The sequence below is a fragment of the Calidris pugnax genome, unplaced genomic scaffold, assembly GCF_001431845.1.
Source record: "Calidris pugnax isolate Ruff unplaced genomic scaffold, ASM143184v1 scaffold225, whole genome shotgun sequence".
In the NCBI taxonomy this organism is placed as follows: domain Eukaryota; kingdom Metazoa; phylum Chordata; class Aves; order Charadriiformes; family Scolopacidae; genus Calidris; species Calidris pugnax.
In genome coordinates, this window is record NW_015091072.1 from 2,796,230 (window position 1) to 2,802,520 (window position 6,291).

Here is a 6,291-nt window from a genome sequence, read left to right on the forward strand (position 1 = left end):
GGGGGTGTTAGGGGGTGTCTGAGGCCTAGCGGGGGGGGTCATGTCCGGGGAAGGGTGGTCACTTGTTGGTGACAGTCCCAGCAGATAAAATGGCCTGTCACCCGCCCGCCAGCGGAAAGAAAAGGAGCCAGCTCCCAGGCAGAGCACAGCAAGGTTCGGGTTGGAGGGGGCCTTAAAGACCATGGGGTTCCACCACCCTGCCATGGGCAGGGACACCTCCCACCAGAGCAGGTTGCTCGAAGCCCCATCCAGCCTGGCCTTGAACACCTCCAGGGATGGGGCATCCACAGCTTTTCTGGGAAACCTGTTCCAGCGCCTCAGCTCCCTCACGGTAAAGAATTTCTTCCTGATATCTCATCTAAATTTCCTGCTGTTGCATTTGCTGGGGTGCCCAGGGGACAGCGGTGGTGGGGTGGCCATCCGTACACTGTCTCTCTTTCGCAGCCCCATGGCTATGCACATTAATCGAAATACCCGAAATTATATGCACATCGTCTGGCAGACAGGCTGGAGTTGCAAAATCTCACTGTCAGTGACTTTCAGCATCAAATCATCTCTTTGATTCTTTAACCAAGGCCTGCTTAGATAAGCCACCAGATAACCTTCAAATTATTATTCCGTTGTGACTCACCGCCCTGATAACCTTTATTGACAGCTTCACAAATCGCCCTCTGCTGATTAACTCATTAAGGCAAAGAAAGCGGGCTCTGGCCTGGAGGTTTTGACTTCAGGAAGCTTCTGTCTGGTCAGAATTAAGGGCTTTGTTCTCCAGAGATGGAAAAAATATATGCAAGTTGTCTTTCTGGAAATAAACGTGCCGGTAAACAAGTTTTCTGCTGTTTTTAATTCTATGGGTATACAAAGCAACGAGAGGAGTTATGCTGATTGGAACCAAGTAAGTTAATGGCTGTGTATATAGTTATGCCTCATCTACACTGGAGCAACTCTACAGACTCAGGTAATGTTGGGTGAGGGATTACAGTTTGCTCCTAAGCACACACAAAATAATATTGCTGGCTTTATATAAGATGCTGTGCTTTGGCACCTCAACAAAGGAGCAGAAGCTCTGCCTCGCATCTTAGGATTTCATTCTCCTTTTACCCAAGGACTTGGAAAACAGATGATCTCCTTTTGGTTTGAGCAGCTAATGAGGAGTTGGGGGGTTGTGATTTGATTCCGGCAGGGCAAAATACGAGTTGGGTATTCCTGCAGTTTGTGTACCTTGAGCACACCAGCACAGTGGGAGGTACTTTTCCTTCTCTCAAGTACAAGCCTGCTGTCCCCTCAGAAACTCTCTCCTGGTGTTTCTCCAGCTTTTCCACCCTCATTTCCTGCACAAACACGCAGCTGCAAGTCCAAGTGGAAACTTCAGCTGCTTCATTCGCAGTTAGCTCCCAAGAAAGTACTTCTTCCATGCTCTGTTGCTTTCTTTCCCAGTGCCTCCTGTTGCATGGAACCATTTTTTCCCATTCCATGACCATCAGATGCAGTGAGCTCTGTGACTGTCTCCAGCTCTGGGATTGTCTCTCCCCATGACCGGCGTGTGGAGAACTTTAGCAGCGTGGTAGGTATACCAGCAGCACTGCCATGTGGCATTCCTGTGGAACTTTCATCTCTGAGGGTTCCCAAGCACTTAGCAGCCTGTGTTTCCCTGCCCATGCACAGCCTGCTTCTTGAAAAGCTGTTCCTCCCTCCTCTGTCTTATTTCTTAATAAATGACGCATGCAGCCTTGGAACAGAGAGATTCCTGGCAGACACAGGGGTGCAGGTTGGATTGCTGGGAAGGGGTAGCTGCTCAGTGGGAAACGGTGGGTGTTTTTCCTCTCTTTGCTGCATCACAGAGAGGAACAGAAAACTACCGATCCTGCGGATCTCCCAAAGGACTTTGAAACAGTCAGGTCATGGAATCACAGAATTGTCAGAGATGGAAGGGACCTCTGGAGATCATCTAGTCCAACTCCCCTGCTAAAGCAGGATTGCCCAGAGCACATCACTCAGGACTGCATCCAGGCGGGTCTTGAAAATCTCCAGAGAAGGGGACTCCACAACCTCCCTGGGCAGCCTGTTCAAGGGCTCTGTCACCCTCACCATAAAGAAGTTTTTCCTCATATTTGAGTGGAACTTCCCATGTTCCAGCTTGTGCCCATTGCCCCTCATCCTATCATTGAAAACCGGTGAAAAGAGTCCGGCTCCATCATCTAACCCACCCTTGAGGTACTTGTAAATGTAGACAAGGTCTCCCCTCAGCCTTCTCTTCTCCAGGCTAAAGAGCCCCAGCCCTTTGAGCCCTTCCTCATAAGGGAGGTGTTCCAATCCCTTAATCATCTTAGTTGCCCTACGTTGGACTCTCTCCAGTAGTTCCCTGTCTCTCTTGAACTGGGAAGCCCAAAACTGGACGCAGTATTCCAGTTGTGGCCTCACCAGTGCAGAGTAGAGGGGGAGAATGACCTCCCTCAACTTACTGGCCACACTCTTCCCTATGCAGCCCAGGGTTCCATTGGCCAACCAGATGCTTTTCCCCCGGTCGGCTGGCTCCTGAGGTTTGTCTGTAGTGTTGTGGGACAGTTCCTGTGAGCAGGAGCAAAGATGGTCTTGTGGTGAAGTCACTTGGCAAAGGCTCAGCTCCCCAGCCCTGTTGCAGACTCCTTGTGATCTTATCTGTGCAGGTCCAAGCTGTGCCTTCTCCCCCTCCCCAGAGCTCACAGCTGTGAGTGTGCATGCTTGGCATGCTAACAGTGCTGAAATTAATTCTACTGGGAGAAAAACAGAAGGTGCAAAGCTACATTTCCATTAACAACATAATGTACTGTATTAGAAAATCGAGCAACCAGCCACTGTGCTGAAAACACCTTTGCATTTCATCTCTAATCACTAACTTATCCTCCCTCCCAAAGGATCAGGGTCCCCACAGGGAGTCTTTCCTGAGAGATGTCACTTGTTTCGTGGGGTAAGAAAATAACTAAATCCCTTCAGAGATGCGTATTCGCTGACACTGAAGCCCGTCCATTGCAATTTGTTTTCATTCCTCCAGAGGTGATTTTGTGCATTTCCTTTATTTTGTAACAGCCACGTCTCTAACTTTGAAACACCATCCTTCAGCAAAAGCCCGAGACAAGTGTCTAAACCTTGCATAAAACAATGCAGGATGAAGAGAGATATGCTGCAGTCAAAGCACTTGACAGAAATCACTGACTGTTGGTTTTTTTTTTCATGCTGACAGGAACTGCTGCTCGCAGTGAGAAATGCTGCAGTGACAAACTGGACTCCTGTGCAGACCTCCTGCGTCATCCGCTCCTCCTGGGCCACCCTATGGCAGACTCCAAACACAGCCCGGCTGCTAACTGCAAACCACCTTTGAAACAAAATATTTTGCAAGAATGAATGAGACCCTTCTTGTGCCTGTTTTTGCCAGGCAGATCATGAAGCTCGTTTGACTCTCCTCCTGACTGCTAGTGTTGACCTAAGACAAGCAGCAGGAATATAAAACAGGCACTTGTGAGAGTGAGGCCACTCTCATTAGGCTTGAACTAGGATATACTGGTCATAAAACCACGTCCTTGTGGACTCAAATGCCAAGACTTAAAAGGTAAGACCCCAAGTGTTTTTCTTCTTTTTAATCAGGACTGATGATTATTGAATGTTTGAGGTTGGAAATATTGAATCAGATTGACAATTCTCATACGAAAATGCCTTTGAAGTTTACATCATCTGTTTTCTTTGTGATCAGCAGTAACACGAAAATGGAGAGAATCAGCCAAGAGAATTAATACTTGTCCAGAACCCTGTGATGGGTTTACCTTGACTGGCTGCCAGACACCCACCCAGCCGCTCTCTCATCCTCCCTTCTCAATAGGACTGGAGGAGAAAGTGAGATGGAAAAGCTCATGGGCTGAGATAAACACAATTATTAAGAAAGCAAAACCTGTGCACTGAATCAAAGCAAAAAGAGGAATTCACTCACTACTTCCCATTGGTAGGCAGATGTGCAGCCACATCTTGAGCAACAGGGCCTCAGTATGTGTAGCGGTTGCTTGGGAAGACAAATTACCTCCAGTGTCTCCCCATCCTCCCCCTTTCCCTCAACTTTTATTGCTGAACGTGACATCATAAGGTATGGGATATCCCCTAGGTCAGTTTGGCTCAGTTGTCCCAGCTATGTCCCCTCTGATGCTCTTGCCCGTCTCCAGCTGACTGACATTTGAGGTTGGTGGTAGGGCACTGTTGAGAAAACTTTGATGCTGTGCAAGCACTTCTCAGCAACAGCCAAAACACTGATGTGTTACCCATGCTATTTTAGCCACAGATGCAAGGCACAGCACCATACAGGCTGCTGTGAAGAACGTTAACTCCATCCCAGCCAGACCCAGTACAAGGTCATCTTGAATACTGTCCTAGACACAGCTTAATTTCTGAGAGCGTTCTTCTCCAAATCAGAAATCTGAAATCAGCCACATTTCTATGTCAGACTCTAGGGGGAAGCTGCAAATAACTTCCAGCTTGAGTTTGAAGCAACCCAAGACGCTGACCTTCGGTTTAGACCTGTGTGATTTTGTTGGTGACTTTTCAGTCATGCTAAAAGATATACACAGACTGAATTTGCTTGACTGTAGGTGCAAAGTCACGTCTTTTCAGAGTGGCCAGGCTAAGTGACTCTGTGCTTCAAGTGAATGAAAGGAAAATTAACCTAAATCACAGACCTGTCTGCCTATCTCGGAGGTGATTGTGCATGACGCTTTCAGAAGAGACAGGTTAAATGTGCTGTCATCTCAAAAAATAGTTGTGTCGGTCAAACTTGTGCTGAGCGCTTGCGGTTGCCCTGTTTGCATCAGTTGCCAGGCTGGGTCAACATGTTGCTGGGCTCAGTTTTGAATTCTCATTGACCTTTTGCAAAGAAGGCAAGCTGGAAAACAGGGCAGAAACTGACAAGATCACTCATATCACAAGAAGGTTCCCAAACAGAGGTCCCTTACTTCTAATTCCTTCCTGTTACGGGCAAGAAGGGTCTTTTGTCTCCTGTTTCTGTTCCATGCAAGTGAATGAATACTGATGTGTGTGCTGCTGACCTTCTTCTGGGAGGAGTGAGGATCAGGCGTCCATCTGCATGGATAAATCCATGGTAAAAAGCCTAGTAGATACAGAAGGGGAGCAGTGTAAAAGCTAGTGGGACACAGCATAGTTTATCTAGGCTCAGGACAAGTGTGTCCAACTGCAGTCTATAGGTGTGCTAATAAATTGTCCAGATAAATGTAATTCATTATGCATTAAGAACTGCAGTCCCCTGTATCTTTATCTTACAGCTGTTTAGAGGAAAACTGGCACACAAAGGAAGGAGTTAACATGGTTAGGGGAATTATGAATAGTTCAATCGTTATTACAGCCAACAGGCCACCCATAAATGTGTATCAAATGTTGAGCTCAGCAGGAGTTAGTTACAAAACTAGAACACTTAATGAGTCATAAAGTGCCAGGAATAATGAGAGACAGCATTAAACACACCATTTCTGCCTCTCCTGGGCTTGTCCAGGGACGGTGACAAGAAGCCCTCTGCTGTTTCAGCTTTTCCTGCTGAAATAAGAATTTTGTTTCACACTGAATTATAGCTGTGGCCGAGCTACCCGAGCCAGGGAGCTGGCGCTGCCTGGAAGGCTCTGTTGGGAGAAGGAGAAGCTGGCAGTGAGCATCTCTTCTCCACTCCTTTGCAGGGCATTGATTGTAGCATTTTGTAATATAATGTTCTTAGCTCTGGCTGTGCTTCCAGCTCCTTGTGGGAGAGGCTATTAATAGTCATGTAACATCGAAGAGTGGAGAGGAAGAGGACTTAGAATAAAGTATGGTGGCAATTAAGAAGCTGAATGTCTGAGGATAACTCCTGTTATTGCCTGAGGGTTAGAAGTGCTTAACTGGCCAAGGGGTAATGCTATTCCTAGGCTTCCCCTCCCGATGGCTGTCACCAGCAAGGTGTCATTGCTCCAACCAGCCTCCTTTGGACCCTCCATCACCTGCAGGCCCAGGAGCAGCATTGGAGCTTAGTCCCCTGGCCTTAGCTTTTGCCTGAGCTGTCTCAAGTGTGTGTTGCATCTAGCTTTGGTCTGCAGTGGCTCAAGTTCCCAGCTTGACCTCAGACCTCCCTTGTCACTTTGGCCTTGCCTGGACATCCCTGAACTGTAGCTGATCATGGTTATTGCCACTGGACCTGCCCTGATCACCTTGTTTGGGTCACAGCTTGCCTTCCTCTGTGGGGCAGCCCAGTCTTGCCATCCCTGGGCTGCACTGTCACTCATGGACCAGTGC